This window comes from Fringilla coelebs (genome assembly GCF_963513975.1).
Source record: "Fringilla coelebs genome assembly, chromosome: 6".
Taxonomy (NCBI): Eukaryota; Metazoa; Chordata; class Aves; order Passeriformes; family Fringillidae; genus Fringilla; species Fringilla coelebs.
Genome location: NC_140034.1, coordinates 3,774,537 through 3,797,503, shown reverse-complemented (window position 1 = coordinate 3,797,503; position 22,967 = coordinate 3,774,537). Strand labels below are relative to the sequence as shown.

The following is a 22,967-nucleotide window of genomic DNA, read 5'->3' as shown; positions in this document are numbered from 1 at the left end:
CATTGAGCAGCACAGAAAGCAAGGCTTGGGAACTCTAATTTGGTTATTAAGTTATCCAAATAAAAGACTAACACTTCAATACACTAATTATTCATCAGTTGTCTTAACATTAAGTCTCCTCCCAGTTTGTATTTATTTTCTGCATGCACACAGCTCACTGAAAATTACAGGGTCTAAAATTACATCCAGCACAGAAAGTTTTGGAAGGACTGAGAGGGATGGGAAGAAAAGCTTGTCTTTTGGGGGAAAAAAAGAGCACAGATGCTCAAAACTAAGCTGGAGCTTTCAAAATGATTAATTACAGCTACTTGATAAACCCAGCTCCCTGCACTAAGTGATCTAATATTAGTCATCTCTTGAAGGAAGCAGATCTTGAAAATTTGTCTCAGCCAAAGTCAATATTGAATGCTTACGGGGAAAAGCTAATCCCCAAAGTAAATATGTAATTAAGCAGATTTTTCACAAGTGTAATTAAGTTGATCATTACAATACATTACTGCAGCAGCTACAATAGCTGAGCACAAGGAGCCCAGCACAGCCCAGCTCATGACACCAGCACACAGCCAGCCATGAACTCATGGCATGGACAGGCACACCCTACACATTTCCCAGCATCTGACACCAGATGCTCAGGGCAAAGCATGCTCAGGATGCTCAGGATAACACTCTGGGTAAAGAGCTTCAAGGCTCCTCAAGAGGGTCAGGAGGGCACAATGGCCATCCAGGCAGGATGCTGCACAAAGACCAGAGAGGAGAGACATGCTGAAAAGTTACAGCTGCTTCCAGAAGAGTGATAAATCCATAATGACAACAGCTAGTCTGGGTGGGAAATGTGTGCTAGACTAGCTGGGCTCTGATCTCAGAGCTGGACAAGCTCTGCCGAGCCTCCGTCCCCCGCCCTGCTCCCCCCTCCCTGCACCTCCCCAAAAATGGGATCATCTCCCAGATCTGGAGCATGACACTGCAGTGATGAGGTCCAGAGCATCCCCAGGCTCCATTCCTGCTTCTGTCCCTCCTGCTCCCTGCAATTCCCCCAAAACGGGATCATCTCCCAGATCTGGAGCGTGACACTGCAGTGATGAGCTCCAGAGCTCCAGTCCTGCTCCTGTCCTCCTCCTGCTCCCTGCAATTCCCCAAAAACGGGATCATCTCCCAGATCTGGAGCATGACACTGCAGTGATGAGCTCCAGAGCTCCAGTCCTGCTCCCACTCCCTGCACTTCCCCAAAAACAGGATCATCTCCCAGATCTGGAGCATGCAGTGATGAGGTCCAGAGCCTCCCCAGGCTCTATTCCTGCTCCTGTTCCCCTCCTGGCCAAACATGAGCCACATGGACCTTTCCACCCCAAACACTGATCAGAGGAAGGTAGATCTGATCTCTGAATTCCATACACAAATCCAGTTTTCCACATAGAAGCACAGTTCAAAAAAAAACCCTAAATCTAAATAAAAGTCTCAGGGCGTAACTAGAATTGATTAAGCACACAGGAACAGCAAGCAAAAGCTCTGCTCTGATGGCCATACACTAATTTCTCATCTCAGCCCAGCAAGGGTATTTAAAACTCACTCCAGGAGGATCCCACTGCTGCTGGCTCTATGCAGAATGACAAAACAACATCCATCACACCACCCCCTGCCAAAATGTCTTTATAAAGTGGCATCCTTGCCATGGGGTAAATTGGCAGTGTTTTGGCTCACACACAGTTTCCAGTTGTCCTCTGACAATCTACAATTACTAACAGTTGCATCATTTCCATTTGTATTTCTGTATTACACTATGAAAAACCAGAACCAATCTATAGGGGGGGAAAAATTCTATGCCATGCAGAAAGAAACAGGATGAAGAAATTCATTCTCTTAAAGCAGAAAAAAGCAAATGCTGCATTGACACACCTTCACCTACCAGCTTAACTGCATCATTTAGTTTTACCATCCTGGTTAGGAGACACTCAAAAAAAAAAAAAAAAAAGAAAAAAGCATTTCTCCCCCAGAAGTGCTGCAATGGGACTTGTATCACTTGCAGTTCTGAAGTTTCCAGGGTGGCTGCACCAGCTCCCCACCCACCCAAACCCACAATCCCAGGCAAGGCACTCCCAGCAGCAATCGCACTGCACTCCCCCTCCCTACTGCCTACAGAGGCACAGCAACTTTAGCTACACTTAAATTTCAAGGTATTTGGTTAAATACTCACCTTCCATCTGTGTTTGATACTCAACCTGCTCTTGCTCACGTTTCTCAGAGTCCAGCACCCGTGCCAGGCTCCCCCCTTGCAGACACGCTCCCATCTCACCCATAAATTCCAGACCTCACAACATCCCTTCAGTCATTCTGAAAAAGGGGAACAAGCTGCATCTGTCCCAGGCCGTGCACAGACCCAGTTACTGTTCCCATCCTGCCTTTAACAAAAGAATTGCATTTTTGTTCCCTAAACAGAGCCCGTGCCACAGAAAAATAACTATTTCTGAACTCCAGTGTGCTATTACTGCCTGCACCTGACTTCTCCTGCCAGTTCACACTGCCCTGGATTTTCTAACCCACCCTCTGCCTTTCTGAACTTAAATCTCAAGTTTCACCCTGTGCAGATACCACATTTCACAGGATATTCGTTCAGTTTAGGTCCAGGGGATTAACTTACTTGAGAAGATAGAAATAAATTATAGCTCCATCTGGCTAATGAGTCACTCATTGCTTAGCCCCAGCACATGAGAAGCACAGCTTCTATAAAAGCTTGGGTCCCACAATGCACATAATCTTCAGGGATTTGTGCCTCTTTGAAAAACTAACATTAAAGGGGGAAAATACAGGTACCAAGGTGCCTTTTTTTAAATACTAAGTAGTTTAAGAGATACCATGTATGATTTAGCCAAGGCAACAGCTCCTTTAATTGGGATATTTCCCTGGGATTTTCTCAAGCTGGCAAGCAGACTCACATCCAACAGTCACTAGGAACACAGCAAGAAGTCTCAGAGCTGTATCTGGATTCAATAAATTCCTCAAACAGATAACATTATTTTTGTTCTCCCTATTCCGCACGCAGTTTGGAACACGCTCCATATCAGCCAGCTGCAAAGAGGATCCTCTTGAAAACAGCTTCACTCCCAAGCCCATCCTCCCCCCCAGAGCTTTTCCAGAGATGATGCCCAGCAACTTGGGCAATTAAACCCAGATCTGCCACAGGCAAGGTATGAAATTAAACAAGAAGTTCAGCCATTCCGTGCCTATTCCACATTCATACAGCAAGAGCAACCAGCTCTCTGTGACTTGTTTGTATTACCTGACTAAAGCACTGCTGGGCTCAAGCTCTAGGGAGGGGGGGCTGCCAGGAAAACCTCAGGGTAGTTCATTTAACATCAGTGTTGGTACTGCAGATGGGAAAACTGCAGAATTACAGCTTAGGTTGGTTTCGTTTTGGGGGTTTTAAGCAGCACTGTGTGTTACTGAACAAACAAGATGGGTTTTTCATGTCCCAAGACAAGACATAAAAGACAGCAGAGCTGCTGTGATGTGACACAGAGAGCTGCTGGAGCAGACAGGGATTTTAGCCATCAAACTTGCTTGAGTTCATTAACACCTGGCTAAGTTCAGCAGGTGAGCCACACTGGGAAGGAAGGAGCCCCTGCAGCGCTCAGCACTCCCAAAAACACCCAGTGCAGAGAACACCAGCAAGGAGCTGACTGCACCCAAGCAGTTTTTTCACAGGAGAATTAAGGTATTGCACATAAACCTCACCTGACACCTACGTAAAGAAAAGGCACAACTTCCAGTAAGATCCCACACAATCTTCTCACAGGTCACTTTTAAATTGCACAGTTTAAAGTCAAGCATGATGCACTCAGCAGCCAGAAAAGGTGATGGTTCAAATGGACTTGTGAGTTTTGACCCCAGGGGCAAATCAGAAAATTACAGAAGAGAGTCATAGAATATCCTGAGTTGGAAGTTGGACCCACAAGGATCAGAGTTCAACTCCTGCACAGACACCCCAACAATCCCACCCTGTGCCTGAGAGTGTGTTCCAAACACCCCTGGAGCTCCGGCAGCCTCGGGGCTGTGCCCAGCACCTTCTGGGGGAAGAACCTTCCTTGAAATCCAACCTAAACCTGCCCTGACACAGCTCCAGCCGTTCCCTCAGGTCCTGTTGCTGCTCAGGAAGAAGAGTTCAGCATCTGCCCCTCCACTTCCCCTTGTGAGGAAGCTGCAGGCCAGGATGAAGTCTGTCCTCAGTTCATCCCCTCCAGGCTGAACAAGCCAGGTGACCTCAGTCACTCCTCTCATGGCTTCCCCTCTAGACCCTGCCATGGCCCTCCAATACCTTTCTAACCTTCTTATATTGTGGCATCCACATTACTAGGGTAAAATTTAACCTACATATTTGTATTCTTTTTAAAGAATATAGTTTTATATCTCTATTTCCATGCTCTGTTTACACCAACCCTCCCAAACCCAAGACTGGGGGGGGGGGGGGGGGAAGCATAATAAACAGCATTTCAAGCTCTGGATTTTTCATTTCAATACTTGCCCTGACAGCATGATTTGTGCAGCCCCAGGAGAAAGCTGCAGACACTCAAAAACACCAACTGAGCCATTCAGATGTTAAAACTACTCTTCCCAGGAAGGAGACCTGTTCAAGGGAAACTCAACAGTGCTTGACACCCCCTCCAAGGTGCTGACAGCAAAAGCAGAGCAAAACTTGTCAATAAATCTCGCTCTCCACTTTATTTCACTGATACAATTAAGCCATTTGCAGAGCACAAGCTCAGTGCTTCAAATACCCTCTAGGTAAATATTTTCCATTCCAAACATGCCGCTGTTTGTACCATCTGTTGGGCTCTGTCTGCTCTCAGTCGCTTGATGTTAGTTAACACAGACAAGCTCTTTATTAAATTCCAGAAAGAGTAGCTTTGCTTCAACAAAAGCCTTTACTTTCAGAGGGTTTTTTTTGATACAGCTTCAGAGCCAACACCTGACAAAATGCAGCAGCAGCGCCGAGAGGAAGCCGGGAGCGCAATACGGCTGCACCACCTCGCCACCAGCACCAGCAGATGTCCTTGATCTTGTCCCAGTGCCGGCAGCAGGGAGCACCCAGGTACCTCCCACAAGAGGTTTCCACCACAGCCTGGCTGTTTGGGCAAGTTCCTACAAGATAAGGCAGGGCAGGGATTCACCAGGAGGCAGCTGACGCCCTGAAACCACCTGGGCTGGAGGATAAAGCGCAGCACTGGAATTAGCACCAGTGAAAGTGCAGTGAGAAACCTCGGTTTAGCAGGGGATAAATGCACACACACCTGCTTCTGGCACAGAGCAGGGAAAACCAGGCTCTGCATTCCTCACACTGATATCCCAAACTGCACAGAGCCTGGCACAGCAGAACCCCACTGGGCAAACTAAAATATGGGCACAAATACACTGATATCAGCAATAGTGTAGGCAGGGATTGTCCCCTGTGCTGGGCACTGCTGCAGCACCTGCAGTCCTAGGGGCTGCTTTGTGCCCCTCATGAAAATAAAGATGTTGAGGAGCTGGAGCTTGTCAGGAAAAGAGAAGAGAGCTGGGGCAGGGTTTGGAGCACCAGGGACAGCTGAGGGAGTTCAGCCTGAAGAAAAGGAGGTTCGGGGGGGACCTTCTCACTCTCCACCACTCCCTGACAGGAGGGGGCAGCCAGGGGGGCTCAGGCTCTGCTCCCACAGAACAAGGGACAGGACAAGAGGAAATGGCCTCAAGCTGTACCAGAGGAAGTTCAGTGTGGATATTAGAGAAAATTTCTTCAGTGAAAGGGTGGTCAGGCACTGGCACAGCTGCCAAGGGCATGGGCAGAGTCCCCATCTCTGGAGGGATTTAAAAACTGTGTGGATGTGGCACTTGGGGACATGGGTTAGTGGCGGCCTTGGCAGTGCTGAAGGAATGGTTGGACTTGATCTTACAGGGCTCTTCCAACCTAAAGGAGTCTATACTGCTCAGCACAGCAAAGTTTTAGGAAACCAAAACATTTCTTGCAGTATTTGTGAGGGGATGTTACTTGGAATAAAAACCAGTGTGCGTCAAGACCAGTAAAAAATGTCCTTGGCTCCACCAGACTCCAGAAACCACAAGTTTCCCCTTTAAATCACTGGCAGCTAACACACACCCCCCCCTCTATTATCCCCAGAGTTAGAAGATAACAAATTATCTTTACACTACCTTTTTCCAAAGTGCCTGTGAAGAATCAAAGGTTTCTTTCTTCCAGCAGGAATTACTCAGCAAGTCTGCATCTTCCCATCGCTACTTCCAAGGAGTCCCTGAGGCTCCCCCAGCTCCTTCCTTCACACATTCATGTATAGACATGCTCTGCCCACACCACCATGAACTATTTGAGAGGCATTTAAACACCCAAGCAGCCAGCTCATGCTTTTGGGTAAGCAGTTCCCCTTTCCCTGCTCTCCACGCAGGCAGGGACCAGATCAGACATTTGCTCTTCAATCACCGCCTGCTTCCATGCACAGGGAACTGGGAAGTGATACTTCTCAAAATAGGAAGGCATAAAAAAAAAGATCAGAGAATTTTCTCAAAATAATACTACAAATAAGAGCCAAATCTAGCAGACTTATGGCCAAAGCTGAGCTTAGGTTCCCTGTCTGAGCAGCAGTTCCATCTGTCGTGTAGTTTTTGAGCATCAAGGGATCTCCTGCAACATGAGCCCATCCAAAAGCAGAAACCTGGTACAGATTCGAGCCAGGACTCCTGGGTCAGACAGGCAAAAGCATTAAACACACACAACCACACCCTGAAATCTGCTTCTGCCCAGCACCTGGACAGGAGGGAGGGACCAGGCCACACCTGGTTTTATTCTAATTAGCTGTCTGGGAAGTTCACAGGGGTTTGTACAATCCAGGTTGCTGTGACACCCCACAGCAGCTCAGCTTTACCACACACAAAAGCCATTTACACAGCTTTAAAGTGCCGTGCACCTCAACAAAGGCCTTAAGACAGCTATTGTGGTCTAGTGTATAAATAGACATCCACAAGATAATCTTCACCTTGGACCCACAGAAAGCCTCAGGGAGCAGCTACCAGCCCCTAAAAAGCCAGGGCAGGTACAATACAGGTCTGAGCCCAGCTGGGTTTGCTCACTCTAACACAGCTTAATCCCTTTCTGACGCAGGAAGAAGTTGCATTACTGTAAGTGTGATCATTCTGCACCTAACCCTGGCATGCTCTATTACTTTAACTCAATTAAAACAAGGTCTGAAGCACCCATGGGAATGATGCACTTGACCATCCTCTGGTCATAAATGAGGCAGAGCCCCAAATTCCAAGTAAAACAAAACAAAACAAAAAAATTAAGGTCATCTCCTGAGCCATTTAGGGCTGCTACATCCCTTTCATCTCCTTACATCCAAGTGTGGAAGGAGATTGTTGGCTGTGAGGATGGTGAGGCCCTGGCAGAGGCTGCCCTGAGAAGCTGTGGCTGCCCCATCCCTGAAGTGTTCAAATACAGTTTGGATGGGGCTTAGAGCAGCCTGGTCTAGTGAAGGTGTCCCTGCCCATGGCATGGGGTGGAAATCTGATGGTTTTTAAGGTCCCATCCAAACCCAAATCATTCCATGATTCTATAACAGCAGAAAGCAGGTATGAGCAGTAGCTTCTCAGAACTCAAATTCCTCTCATACCTTCACAGCACTCTGCAAAGAGAAAACAGCTGGAATGAAACATTTTCCGCTTCCCAGTGTATACAGCAAATATAACTATATAAATGTACATTCCTGTATTATGAATTCTTGATAATATTTTAAAAAATAAATGTAAAATAAGAGGAGACAGAAACAAAAGAAGCAAAGGCCTTTGGTCCAGCTTTTTTTTTTTTTTGCCTTAGCAGATTCTGTGAAAGTATGAATGGCATCCGAGCACTGGGAATCTAATGCTCATTCAAAAAAACAACCCAGGTTTTTCTACACAAGAGCTGCAAAGAGTCAAGGAGAAAACTCGAGTGTATTACCTGCCTGTGCATCCCAGGAGAGGTAAAACCCCTTTTCTGCACATCCCCAGCAGCTGAGTTTTCCCTCCCCGGGCAGGAACAAGCTGTTCTCCATCTGAATTCAGGGCAGAGCAGCGACAGGAAAACCACGACAGATTGCTAAAGAGGATGGCATCTTGTTTATGGATTGTGTTTCTAAAGTTTGGACATAACTGAGAAGAAGTCTTCATTTATTGCTAGATTCTCTGGATTTCTACTCAACTTTGCCCTTAACTATACTCACCAGGCAACTTTTTAGCTTATTCACTGGAATTCCTCCACGCACACACAAGGAAGTTTTTAACCTACCACTTGTTCTGCAGCTCTCCAGACCACCTGGTACTAAAGCTTTTCTCCCCAATTTCTCACTAAGGCAGCTACAGCAACAGAGAAGCAAAAAATATCCTCAATATAAGCCTTCAAGGGCAAGCAGGTCACTCAGAGCAACTTTAGCAGGTCCCTGCAAGTTGGATTTATAAACCTTTGTACCCCCACACCCCGAGGGTGCAGAGGCTGCCAGAACTATCCCAAATTGAGCCATGCACAGCCCAACAGTGTCACTGCTGCTTTCACCAAGTTTCCACCCACACTGAATGAGGTCTCACAGGAGCTCTGGGAAGGAGAAGTGTGTGCACCGAAGTGATGGCACAAGAGGAAGACAAGAAATCTCAAAATAAATGAATTTGGAAAATTTCCTATAGCAATGTATCACCAAAGGTCTTCCAGCAAGAATATATTAAATTCATCTAAGAATATTAATCTTGTTCATATTAGAGTTTCTTTCCACTACAAAAATAAATCACACAAAAGATATTCTTAGTCTGAACACCATAAAAGTGACTTTATCCAGACTTATTTTTGAATGTATATTAAAGGGATAAGAACAGAATTCTTCTGCCAACAAAGACAGGTATTAACCTAAGAGAATCCATTTAGCTTCAGACTTCTTAACCAGACAAGATTTTACTCAAGTGTGCACATGCTGTCCTTTACCCTGTTGCGAAAGGAACAAAAGAAGAGGAAATGACTAATCAAAGCAGCAGCACATTAATATATTTTGGTATGTGGAAAGGGAAAATTGTAGCTGGTATTTTTAACATTCCCAACAGGAGAATGCAGGGCCATGCATACACCAGCCACGGTGGCTCAGCAACTCCCAGGAGGGGAAAATAAAAAAAAATTTTAAAAAGGAGAAAAAAAGTGAAATTGTGTCCCAAAGAGGAGTTTTGTATTTTCCATTTTTCAGCATGAGGTCTGCTGGAATGAGAGCCTGGAAAGGAGGCATGGCTGGGGTCAGCAGCAAGGCCTGAGTGATAACAAGTGCACTTTGCCTGAACTGCAGGGAAAGCCCAGCCTGGAGAGGTGCTCTGGAGGGAAAAGGTGAGAGTTTCTTGGAGCACTGCCACCAGCAAACACTCCTGTAAATCCCACTGCCACCCTGCTCTGCTGGCTGCCCTCATCCACAAGCTGATAAGAGACAGGGCAAGAAAAGTGTCCCAGGTGGCATCCAGCAAGCCACAGCTCACCTATGTGCCACCCATCCCACACCATCCCAAGCTCAATTCCCCCTCAAAGCTCTCCATTCCCTGCAGGAGCACAGCAACTTCACATCCTTCCAGCCAAGCCACTGATGTCCCAGTTCAACTGGATTGAACAGCTGGGTTTTAATCCCACACTCCCCCCCTCCATAGGAAGTTCTTTGGGGCAGCCACAGTAACAGGATTGCTCAGAGCAACAGGGCAGGAGCCTGACTACTGTGATAAACCCAAAATTAGAGCTTCCAAACCCCTTCCTAAAAGGGATCAAAACCAATCAATGCAGCAACAGCCCGGCACAGCCATTTATGCAGTGGATGGCACAGCACAAAAGCTTTGCTCTCTCAGGAAGAGGAGCTGGACTGCTGCCTGTCTGTCCAGCTCCAATTGTTCCCACACTTCATAATTAAGGGCTACAATTCACCCTTTTTCCAATGCCAAACCCCAAAAGGCTCCTAACAAAACCATTCTAAATACTAAATGGGAAGAGACTGTAATAGTTCAGATTCCCTCCCCTTGCTCCAACACTGCTGGATGCAAGGAGACACAGAGAAACTAATATTTAATGTTCTTGCAGAGAGATTTGTGCTCAGCCACAAGCCTGAAGCTTAAGCAGGTCTTTACCCTGGTATCACGAAATGACAGCCCCAGTCATTCCAGCAACAAGATTTTCCCATTATTTCTGTTCAGTGTGCTGTTCCATACAAAGAGGTTGGACCACTGACAAAAAAAAAAAGCTTCGTTAACCTCTCAGTGACTCGACAATCCTATTGTTGAAGAGCAATGGACAAAAGGAGAAGCCAGCAGCAGACAGATGCTCTCATCTATCCAAATTCCTAGAGGAAAATGAAATTGAGCTGTGCTGGGAACAGGCTGCAAGGCAGAGGAGAGTTGTTAGCTCAGAGGGAAATCAAAACTTCAGTGATTGTGAATTATATCAGATCTAGATGCTTTCATGTGGTTTCTTCTAACTACCTGGAGTCTCAAGACATTATTTATTGCACACATTATGTCTAAGCAGTTGAGTGATTTCAGCTGTCTCTAAAGAGAAAACTACCGCCAATGTGGCACAGATGTAGCTAAACGAGAGCATCAGAAGGCAGCAAGTGAAACAAGATTGCTGTACCCCGTCATCAGACTGAGTCTTGATAATTCTTCAGCTGCAAACTGAGAGGAATCAACAGGGAAGTTCTTTCTTCTTTGTCACCACACACAGTACAATAAAAGAATGGGGGGGAAAGTATCCACCAGTTAAACAACCAAAGTTCACAGAGTGATAATAAATTCTCAAATGTGCCAAGAGTTTAGAAGTCAGGGGCATGCAGTTAGTTTCTCAACACCAAGATTTTAAAAGGGCAGCTTCAGTTTAGGTTGGGTGACTGAAGGAACAGAGACTAAACACAGAGAAGTCAAAGTTCCTGTAAGCTGACAGAGGCATCATAAAGGAAATTATCACCAACATGCACAACTACCAAACTAGAATTTAGGGAGTACTACGAGGCAGGAATTGCCTCCTCTTCAGCCCACACAGCCTGCTAAGAACTGCATCAGCAGGTCTATTTTTACTTTTAAACACTCTACACCACAGTGGTGGGTCAGAAAGACACAAAAACGCTGGAAAATCCAAACAGCCAGGCTTGAGCAGGCATTACTTGCTACCCTCCCTTCCTCTGCAGGAACAGCTCTGCTGCCCTGAGCTGCACCCAAGGAACAGGACCCTGCCCAGCTTCCTCTGCTCCCACCTTGCAGGGAGGGGCTGAAGCCAGAGGACAATGCTGGCGTGGGAACAAATGGGCAGCAATGGGCCATGGCTGCATTTTGGCTGCAAGTTGGGAAAACACTCTCAATCCTCAATCCAACAAGGTGCTCGGTGCTGTAATAGTCAATCTGCAGCCTCTGCATGGAGCAGGGGCACTGTGTTTTATTTCATTCTTTTGCTGGTAGCAATCAATGAGTTTTAATCCATAGTCACATTAGGAATGATACCTCTAAAGAGGGGTGGATTTTATTTCAACTGTGCATTAAATTTAAAATCATTTGCCAGATTAAAGCACTGTTCACACTCTACTTACAAACCCTCTGAACACAGGGAATGTTTAGAGGTATGCTCAGGACTGAATTTGGACCACAAAGTCCTGCTGGTGATGGGGCTTCCTACAGCACTGATAATTTGACTTTATGCTCCAGCAGAAACTTGCACCAGCTGAAGGCTGAACAAACTTCCACAGTAGATATGAATTAGCTTGACTGTTCCCTAGCAAAGCTGTCCCTCAACATTTATCCTAAAGCACATTATCATGCAAGCATAAAGACAGCACTTCTATATCCAAACCAGATCCCTCATGTTGTAGAATACGGTGCTGTTAATACTGTTAGAAACAAAGTTTCCAAATGGTTTAGGAACAAAAGAGGCTTTAGAAGCAATCCCTGCAGCACTGGCACCGTACAAGTTACAGCAGTGCATTTCAAAGTATAAATTGCATCATGAGCTGGAACTTCTAACTCTGTTTGAAAGCACAACATGAAGTTTTAGAAATTGCTGCTGAACTGTGGTCATTCCCTGCTGAGGCAGGTGAAGTGTTAAGGCCTTTCTCTGCTCTCCTTTGAGACACTGCACGTATCTCATTTATCAAGGGCAGCAGTAAGAGCTCAGCTCATCATCGTCCAAAACACCTCCTGCACTACAACAAGAGTTTCACTGGCCACAGCTCCACTGAGATGCCATCCTTCAGCTTCCACAACAAGGAGATGTGCTCATGAACAGCACAAAGCTTCATTTCACCTTGTTAACCTCTCTGTGCTTCACTGCCCAGTCTGCTGCAGGCACTCACAGCAAGAAATGAGACACAGCTGGTGTCACCTCACAGTGTCATCACCCACAGCCTTTAGGCTCTGGCAGGCAGCTTAGGAAGGTCACATGCTCTCAGGAATCAGTGCAGTGCTTCAGCAGACCCTGAGGCAATACTTACCTCTTAAAACACCCAGAGGAGGGGACCAGACTCCCCTCCAGCAGCAGGGAAAAGGCTCCAGCTCCTCCCCAGACTTGCTTAACGCTTGAATCACACCTGAGCCACACAGTGAAGGAGCTTTCTTTTACCACCTTCCTCACCACCTTACCACCTTCTTTTACCACCTTGATGCCCCAGGTGAGTGATGCTGAGGGTTGCTAATGTTCCTCTGAGCAGCAGCATCAGCCCAGGGGATGCTGCAACTCTCCTTACTGGTCCCAGTTCCACAGTCCAGTTCACTGCAAACCCCACATACAGTGCAATTGCGAGAGCTGGGCAACACTGCACGAGAACCCTGCAAAAGGTGTGTTCAAAGCACATCTCTAAAGTTTTCCTGGTTCTTTCCACTTGTCACCACAAGGACCAAGACTTCTCCTAAAGAAACTGGAAACAGTAAAATGCATATTTGAAGAGTTTTTGAGTTCAAGTCAAGAACCCAACAGCCCTGAGTTCTGTCCCCGAAACAGCCTCCTAACACAAGCACACACACCCGCCCCAACGTGCTCGGCACTGATCTGAACTCAAGAACATGCCAGGTTGTTAAAAAGGCCTAAAAATGCTCAGCAACAGAAATGCAGAGTAATTGAGGTCATTTCTCTCATGCTTCTCTGGGTTCTCACTCTCTTTGCTTTGCTGTCTCACAATCTGCTCCTCATTTGGTGTGCAAGAACTGAACAAACACTTCATTGCAACCACACAGATCTAAACCAACTTAAGTTCTATCTCAAACTATTACTCCAGCAGCCTGTGATGCCAAGCAGGGATTAAAAAATCTACTTAGAAATAGGTACACCAGACCTGAAGCTAAAAAATTCTTCTTTTGGCCCACAAACAGCATAGGAGAAGAGGTAGAAACTTCGAGGTGGAGGGTGGGGGGGGGGCTGAAAAAGGCAGGATTGTAATGGAAACATCTGATCAAGAATTTTCACAAGCCTTTAAAACTTCTGAAACCCAACCCCTTCGCCAGCACTTCTCACATGCCTCAGACTGCAGACCATGTTATGCAAGTCCTAATTGTGCCTCCACAGCCCTCCCTCCCTCCCACGGGCTCTGCACCCCAGCAAATCCCTGTGTGGAAGTACACTGAGGCAGAGAAGAACCCTCCCACACCTGGCCTGGGGTGCTGCCACCTGTGCAAAGAAAGCCTGGCCTTGTTGGGCATCTTGAACCAGGCTCTAACTCCTTAAAAGCTGCTAAAAACCCCTCTGGCTTTACACACACAAACCAAGCTGTAAAAAGGTTCACTAAATTTAGCACGCAACCCAATCCTAGTGGTAGTGGAGCACAGGCTGAAGATATGGAAGTGACCTTAGGTGAAGGCAACAAGGAAAAACTGTCAGTACTCCCATTGAGCTGCCATGGGAAAGCCCAGAGAACCCAATAAAATCCTTACAAAACCTCCATAAATCCTCCAGGCAGCCTGGTGGTTTTCAAGGCTTTGAGATGCCACCTCCACCTCTCTTCTGGACAATGCTGTTCATTGTCCACACTGGGGACAGGGTTGGGAGGAACCTTCTCAGCACAATTCTCCATGAGCTTGGAAAAGTAAAGCTTAATGGAACTCCACCACCACTGCTGTAAACACAAAACCAGGCAGCATGAAGAGAAAAAGCAGCTCAGTCCTTTGTCCTTCCATCACAGCTGGAGCCACACATGCTGCCAACAGGTGTTGAACCAAGCAAAGGTCAGCAGGTGTGACAGGAGATACAGCACTGACCTGTAAACTCCATTTTCTGCCAGTTCCCATCACCACACCCCCTGAGAAGTGCAGACACTGCCTGCTCCAAGAACAGGACACAGAGTCTCCCTGGAGAACAGCAAGCTAAAGGAGGCAAAGGAGTTCCCACCTAGTCCTGGGGGAAAGGGCCCTTCCTGGCACAGCACCCTAAACCCCAATCCCTTCCCAGATCTGAAAATGCCCTGTAAAAGCTCCAGTGGCTATGAGCTGCTGTAGCCATGGTGATGCTCTCAGGTATACCTGGAGCTGAAGCAAGAGGAGCAGCAGAGATGCTGCAGCTGGTTTCATGTACCTGTTTTTAGGTCTTCAGACAGAATTTAAGGCAATGCCTAGGTGAAAGCCAAGCTGGGATGTCCATTTGCAACATTAAGTGATGGCTTAGAGGGCAAAGCAGCACTAAACACCAAGGGAACCTTTCAAACTAGTTTGGGAGGCAAGAAGAACATCACTAACCCTACCCCTGGCCTCCCACCCACACCAGAGAAGGGACCGTGAAAGGAAGGGGCACACGGGAACAGTCCTGGTTGCTGCAGGAAAGCAGTTCCATGTCCCATCACAGAATGGTTTGGGTTGGAAGGGACCTTAAAGATTATCCCATTCCAACCCCCTGCCATGGAGCAACTATCCCAGGCTGCTCCAAGCCCTGTCCAACCTGGCCTTGTACACTTCCAGGGATCCAGAGGCAGTCACAGCTGCTCTGGGCAACCTGTGCCAGGGCCCCACACCTGCACAGGGAACAATTCCTTCCTAACACCTAATCTAAATCTCTCCTCTCTTTGTTTAAATCCATTCCCCCTTGTCCTGTCACTATCTGACAACGCAGCTCACCCACCAGCTGACTGCCAAGGGTTCAGGTCACAGATGGGACCAGGACAAAGGCTGCTCTGCTGGTGACCTCATGGCATCTTCACCTGCAGGTGCTTCACCTGTGCTTTCCCTTCTGTACAATGGGCAGGTAAGTGCCATGCCAGAGCCTGGCAGCAGCACAGGGCAGGTGCCAGATGGAGAAACACCCATGTGAGCTAAATGCCAGACACATCAGCTTAAACACTCCTGCCACGCAGCACTTCCCACCCGAGGCCTGGGAACCATTCACTTCCTCCAATAAATTGGACTTTTTAATTTGTTGTCATCAAGTGCAGACTTTCCAACTTAAAACCCTACAGCAAATTGACTGGGAAAGAAAAGTAGTCATGGCCAGTGGTCAGATCAAACCAGTAATAATGAAATTAGGAGCAGACTGATATTATAGGCTCTCTTATGAGTCAGTCATGATCCAGTCCAACCCTGGTGAGCTCCCTGAAGAGCTGCACCTTGTGCAATAGCTTAGTCATCATCTTCCTTGACAGCTACGCACTTACAAACACATTTTGAGTCCACTCACATTTTCCCATGAAAATTTTCCTCTCTGCCCTACTACAAGCAGGGCAGAGCAGAGCAGTCCCAACCTAAGAGTGGGCAGCTTGTCCCTTGCAGGGGAGGAGATAAAACTTTTATCTCCCAGACTCAACAACTTCCTTCCTGTGTGGTAGCAGGCGGACAAAAAACACCTTTTCACACCACAGAAAGGAATGAGATGTACTAAAATTTGTCACAATCCTGAAATAAAATACCCTGCTTACCATTTTCAGGCCATGCAGAAGAGTGTAAAACAGAATTAAGCCAGCATTTCTTCTACACAGAACTTGCAGGGTGGGATTTGGAAGCAAAAGAATAAGGAGCCCAAAATAACTCGGGTTGAGTTTATATTGCTCTGGCAGCTAAGCAAAAGTTGATAATGCTGGACTGAGGTACTTCCCCTCTGCAGGATGAGAGCTGGATTGTTTTTGGAAGCACCATGAATCACGGGCATAAATATACCAGGCTTTAAGAGCCTCTGACACCCACGTAATTCTGAACTCCAGCTTGATTTTCCCTGGGTCATTCAACACATGCTCGGCAAGGTGGACACCAGACAGGCAGGCTGAGGAGGACACCTATTTAATCAATAGGTGTAATCCCAAAATCAGAACTTTGTTTTTGCTGGATAACATCAGCACACCTCTTCTGAGAGACAAAGAGCTTTCCTTGATGCTCCTCCATTAGTCATTCAACTGCAACTTGAAGGAAAACAGGAGTTTTGCTCTATTTCCTCAACTTCACAGCATCAAAGGGCTTAAAGATGATTCCTGCAACAGGGGAGCTGTGATGCAGCAGCACCAGCAGGGCAGTGATTTGCAGGATTGCTTGGCTGTGAGCAGATCCAGACAAGGAAGCCAGGCAGAGGGATCAGCCAGAAGGAAGACTATCCAATGGAAAAAGAGAAAAAACCCTGCAAGAAAAGCTGTTCCCTGTGTTTCACTACCACTGAAAACCCTGCACACCTGAGAGCAAAGAGCTGTAAACAGAGGACAACACTATTTATAATAGGGATTACCAGTGTAACAAAAGGAGTAGCTTGTCCACATGACTGATTTACAGACATTTTCCCCAAGTTACAAGGCAGCCCCAGTGATGCACGAGCAAAGATGAGCTTTCATCTGAAACAGAAAAAAGTGCTATTCCTCTAAATTTTCATGGGAAGAAAAGGGGAAGAAACTACTTTTACTTCTCTTCAGTAACAGCAGCTTAGAGTTGTGGATTGTGGTAAGCACAAACAAAAACAGAGCATTGCAGAAAAGAGAGCTGAAAAGAAATAACTCTGATTACCCCAAACCTTACAGCACCTTTCCCTCCCACCCCACACTCATTCCACAGCAAAACTCGAGGCTTGAAGCACCCAAAAAGCTTGAAACTACTTGAAGCCACAAAGCTTGAAACTACTTCTCTGCACCACACAGTGGCAAGGAGATAATGTTCTTTATCTGTGCTAGTGCAGTTAGAGATTGTTTCCAGAGTTTTCATGTAATGGATAACATTCCTCTTTTTCCCTGTTTTCAACAGTATCTAAGAGACTTTAAAAAAAAAAACCTCCTCACCTCTAGTTAAATTGGAAGCATTAAAAAGGATCATGAGATTTGCATTCTTTAGCACTTCAGATTATTAGAGTTTCCACTGCCATGACTTCCCCTTCCAACTCCACACCCAAGCTTCAATTAAAGAATCTTCATATTTGGGTGGACTTTGGTATTTCTTGTACCAGGACACTGGAGCATCCAGGCTGACAAGATGGCCAAGGCAGAAGAATTTATGCACTCCCAGGAGATCTGTTTAATTTTGCTTCATGGAGAGATCCTGCACCAAGCCTGCCCTCTGCCCAGGACCTATATTTAGGGACTGAGCTGACCCAACAGTGCCCCTGTAAGCTCATTTATTGAGATTCACTTATTCATTCTAATATAATCTAATTAGATGCAGCAGTCCTGTACACAGGCATGGCAGTGACCAGGAGAGGATGAGTTCAAACACAGGGAACCCAGCCTAGGTGCTACTTAGCTCTCACAGAGAGAGGAAAAAAAAAAATCTTGCAGAGGAATGGCAGGAATTACAGATGGCTGTGCACTATCTCAGAGCAGCACCTGGATCCACTCTGCTTCTTCCCTCCACCAGGTAAAAAACAATTCCTCAGCTGGAAGCAGCAGAGTCCAGATCACTGCATGGTGCTTATCCATGAAAGGGCTGCTGCTCCTGCTCTGAAATCACTGGAAATGGGGGCAAAAAAAAAAGCAGGAATCAGTCTCTAAGGCAGTGCCCACGCCAGCAGGCACAGATGCGTTCCCAAAGTGCAGACCACAGGCATCAGCCTGGAAAAAGTGCCAAAGAGTCCACATTATAAGAAAATACTTTAAAGGCTCCATTCTGGCAAGAAATAGGAAGTTTTCAAAGCTCCCAAGTACCCTCTCTCCTGCCACCAGCTGTAGTTCAGGCATGCGAACAGGAAGAAGCTTTTACATTTCTAAAAACATAAATAAATACTTCTTTTTTTAAAAAAGTCTCCATGTGTTTTATTTGCTTGGACATCTTGTATAACATGAGAGGAGAAGCAGATTCCTAGGAGTCATGGGCTGGTAATTCTCCAATTTATCATCTCCATAGTTTATGCACAGTCATTAACAAGAAGTGATTTGTCTGGGACAGATTTAGCCCAGCAACTCCCTGTCTCATTAGCCTGAAACAATCACCCGAGGAATGTCAAAAAGTTTGTGAGCTTAGTGCAGCAAACAGCCCCCTCCAAAATATTCCTTCTTTTAAAAATAGCCCAATCCTGTTGCTTTGCCAATGCAGAGCAGGAAGTGCTAAACACAGATGCATAAAATTCCCTTTATATTAAGAAGGTTCTGATGGGTAAAGGCAAAAGGTTGTCACTGACAAGGAAATCCTGAGAATATCGATAAGACAACAACTCAGGGAGACTTAAAGACTTCGACTTGTTTAACCTATGAAAACAAGGGGTCAAGAGGGGATCCAACTGCTCTAATTACATCAGGGAGGGAAAACAATCATTTAAACCAAATGGAAACACTGGAACCAAAAACAAATTACACAAACAGGCCATAAGCACCGTGAGGATGGAAATTCAGCAACTGCTGGAGACTTCAAGGAGGTTCTCCAACAGCTCTCCTGCAGAGCTGGAAAAAGAATAAACTGATCGAGTTTCACCTTGGAATGCTATGAAAGGCATCCACAGCACGGATGGGTGCTAAAAACAGGGAAACTAAACTTGATTTGGGTTGCTGCCACAGCTTTTGGAGTGGGATGAAGAGTGGGATGAAGAATTACCTCCTCCTCCTGCCACTCTGCCTTCTGCTTCCTCCCCATCCCTACGGGACAGCACAGGGGGCATTCACACTATTCACTCAGGCACATCACTGGGCTATGACCGGGGAACTAAACTTGGGAGCTGAAGGCTCACAAAGTCAATGGTGAGAGGTGGGTGCCTTGGCAGCAGCACGGGAAGGGATTAGGAGCAACCAAGTTCGATGCTTAAAATAAAACACACGTCCTGTCCCCTGTGTCCTCACACTTTAGGGTCTTGAGTGTCGCTTAAACACAGACCTGGCCATCACCTCTGAAATTCACAGGCAATTCCAGTTCCTAAGGGATTTTTTTAGCCAGCACCCAGGGTCAAGAATGATTAGACATTTTCGAGCCATAACCACCAAATCTCCAACAGCAAGAGCAGATGACGCAAATGAAAGTTGTAACAGAGCTAACCAAGCAACACCACAGCTTTACACAGGCTTGACTAAGTCCTTCCCTTTTCTTCAAGGGGTGTCAGAAACAAAGTAGTCATCAGGTCTGTGACAGGGGATAAAGGATAAATTCACAATCTCACTGTGTCCTTCAGATCCTATCGCTGCTATTTCTGAGAGCAGAAAGCATCTTCTTGAGAGCAGCTAGAAAAGGGAGGTGGTAGGAAAAAAACTACCAAAAAAGATATTTGGTAATAACTCTACCAGAGAATTAGTGTTTCTTTCCAATCCCCAACCTTTCACTGCTGCAGTTACACACAAAAGTTATTTTAATCACAGTATCCAGAAAGCAGCATCAGCATATGAGGCAAGAGAAAAAATATGTGGTAAAGCGAGTTGCATGGCCTGTTGGAGGGCAGAAATTACAGCACAGTTACAGGCAAGAGGTCCACGAGGCAGAGAAATGCTTCCAGCCCAAGCCAAACAGGAGGATGATAGTGATCCACAGAGAGAAGAGGCACGGAAAAACATCTGAAAGGAGGTGGAACACAGGAACTGAATCCCTTCTCAACTTTTGCAGCAACCAGTTTGGACTGCCCAGCGAGAGATTTTTGCCTTGTCATAGGTAAAGAGATGCTAAATGGAATAGTTGTATCAACTAAATGCCATTTGTGTTGGTGGACAGAGGCAGCAATGGAAACACTAAAGGAACATGGGGTAAAAAAGGGAGAATTTTAAACAGAAAAGAGCTACAGCAGGGTATCAGCTCAGCTCCTCTTCCACAAAGTGAGAAATTATCTTTGAGGCTTTCTAACAGCAACCTCAAAATACACAGCACTGCCTTAGTGGGGGTGTGAGGGAAAAAAAGGTCATAAAATGACAAACCTAAAGCACACGGGTGGATGCACATCACTGGAGAGCAGAACTTGTCACTGTCTAATGCAGAAAAGACACTAAGCTACGATATTCTTAATAACCACCTACTCAATTAAAATACTTCATCAGCTGAAGGCAGCCGGGTACAAAAGGTGCAGCTTTGCCACCTTAACTCCTCTTTCCTTCTCCATAACTTGCAGGGTGGAAGAAGGAAGTCAGCCGTGAGCAGAGGAGCGGTGATGGGGGCATCAACACCCCCAGGGTTAACAGAGCCGCACACAACCCGTACCGGGGCTGGACCGAAGGACACGGGCAACCTCCGGAATGAAACACCGCCGACAGCATCACCTGCGAGGGTGGGCAGCAGCATCTGCGAGCATCCGACACCCGCACGGGCACCGGAGGCGGCCCGGATCGCGGTAATGAAGCGCAATGCTCATTAAAGCTCCTACGGCCACCCGGGCGCTGCAGCAGCAGCCGCCTCTCGCCAAACCTCACCCGGGGCTCCGGCAGCCACGGGGAACGCTCCAAACCCCACTGCGGGCGGCAATTGTCGCCCAGCCGCCCCTCGGCGGGCGGTTTAACGCAGCGGGCTCCGGGAGCACCGCGGGCACGGCGTGCCTGCCCCGCTTCACCCGGCTCCGGGGAGATGCGCTCGGGAAGCACCGAAGCCCCACCGGAGCCCCCCGAACCCCGCCGACCCCACGGCAGCGGCCTCTCCCCGCCGTGGGGCCGCGCCCGGACCACCCCCCCAGGCCGGGCCGCAGCCCCGGGCCCGCCGCGGCCTGGGCCCGCCGTCCCTCGCCGGGAGGGCCCGGCCCCGCTGCGGCCCGCGGCGCTCCCCGGGCGGCACTCACCGAGACGGCGGCGGGCAGGGTCGGGCCGGGCCGTGCCGTGCCGGGCCGGGCTGCGGGGACGGAGCGGGAGCGGCCGGTGCTGCGCGGCGCGGGCGGCAGGAAGGGGAGGAGGCGGCCCCGCACGTCCGCCGCGCCTGCGGCCGCCCCCCCGCGCGTTAAAGGCACCGGCACCGCCCCGGCCGGGGGCCCCCGGCACCGCCCGGCCCTGCCCGGCACCCACAGCCCTGCCGCGGGGGAGCCCCGGGAGCGGGGAGCGCCCGCCCGGCTTTGCCACGTGTGTGGGTGCATCACCCGCAGCCCGCCGTGCGCTGGGGGAGCGCCCCGCGAGCTCCCCACGTGGGGATCCCTCACCTCGTCCTGAGGTTCGCCCACCGAGCTCCCCCCACGCGGGGATCCAGGGGGATCACCCACCCACGTTATCACCACGGAGATCCCGGGGGATCACCCACCCACGTTATCCCCACGCGGAGATCCCCAGGGATCACCCACCCACGCGGGGATCCCACCATCCCCAAGCTGCCCCATGCTGCAGTCCCTCACCTGTTCCTGAGGATCGCCTACCTAGACTTTCACCAGGCAGGGATCCCCAGGGATCACCAACATCGAGGGGGATGCCCAGGGATCTCCCCACCATACCCCACCCACGGACAGGGATCCTCCCATGCAGGTTCTCCTCACGCAGGGAACACATCCACGCAAACCCCACCCGAGCCTGGGAATCGCCTCCCGCACGCAGGTCTCCCCGGGGATCTCCCCACCCGTATGCGGGGCCATTCTCCGCGGACCTGCCCGGTGCAGGGATCCCACTGCCCGGGCTCACCGGGCGCAGGGATCGCCCATCCAGCCCCCAGTTCCAGCCAGCTCCCACCATTCCCTCTCCACGCCCTTTCCCGGAGCTGGCACAGGTGCAGGATCCCCGGGGCCCAAGGCAAGCAGAGCACGCCCCAAAGCCTCCTCCAGGACATGAAAGAGACCAGACACCTCCTCATGACCAGGAATAGAGCTTGTCCTTCAATTTCCCTTAAATGTCTTAAAACTGCCCGGCAGCCCTGCCTGCAGCACAGACATACCAGGGGCTTACTCAGCGACATCCCAGCAAGCTGTGGAGTCTGCAGGGAGGGAGATTAACTGGATTTTTTCAGCTCTGACTTATGAGAGCCCCAAGTTCTTCTTCCTTTTGACGTGGATCCTTCCCAAAGTGCTCCCAGGGCAGATTGCTTTCTCCTGCCGGAGCTCAGCGGCTGACCACGGCTCTGTGGGTACCCACGGGGATGGAAACTGTTGCTCTCTCAGTTCCTCGGGGACAGCGAAACTGCCCAAAAAGCCACCGTGGGCACCCGTCCAGCTCCACTGCTGTGAGACTGACATTAACCCTCAGCTTCCCAGAATCCCAAACACATTGGGGAAAGCACAAGAAAATGCAGAGTTTTCGGCTCAGCAGCACGGCTGAGCCAGCGGCGGCTGCGGGGAAGTTCTGGTGCTGCTCAGGTATCCCCAGGGTCGGGTTGCAGCCCAGCAGGGATGCTGGCATCCCCCCAGGGCTTTGCACCCTCCCATCATTTCTCCTGACCTCTGGCAATGAGGAGCCTGCTTTGACTTCCAGGCCCTGTTGCTCAGAGCGAGCCATTTGTTTATTTGTCCCACAGCATCTTTGAGAAATCACCCGCTCCGCAGCGCTCGCTATCAAAGGAGGATTCGCGGGGAGAGCTCAGCATTCCCCTCCTGGCCAGCCATGCGTGGCACTCAGCTGCAATCCCGCCGCATTCCCAAACTCTCCGGAGCAGACAAAGGCAGCGGCACGAGGTGGATGCTGCCTGAGGGAAGCTGTGCCTTTGCCTGGGAGGTGGAGCGGGCC

General features: G+C 48.5%; 1 protein-coding gene across 5 annotated transcripts in view; it reads right to left on the bottom strand.

The window, feature by feature from the left end:
• Nucleotides 1-21,233, bottom strand: part of KTN1 (kinectin 1) — a 77,400-nt gene extending 56,167 nt beyond the window's left edge. For all 5 annotated transcript variants that reach the window (XM_084207654.1, XM_084207656.1, XM_084207658.1 and 2 more), the window contains exon 1: nucleotides 21,113-21,233. The gene's annotated coding sequence lies outside the window, so the exon portion shown is untranslated. The remainder of the gene's footprint in view (nucleotides 1-21,112) is intronic.
• Between the last annotated feature and the right edge of the window lie 1,734 nt (nucleotides 21,234-22,967).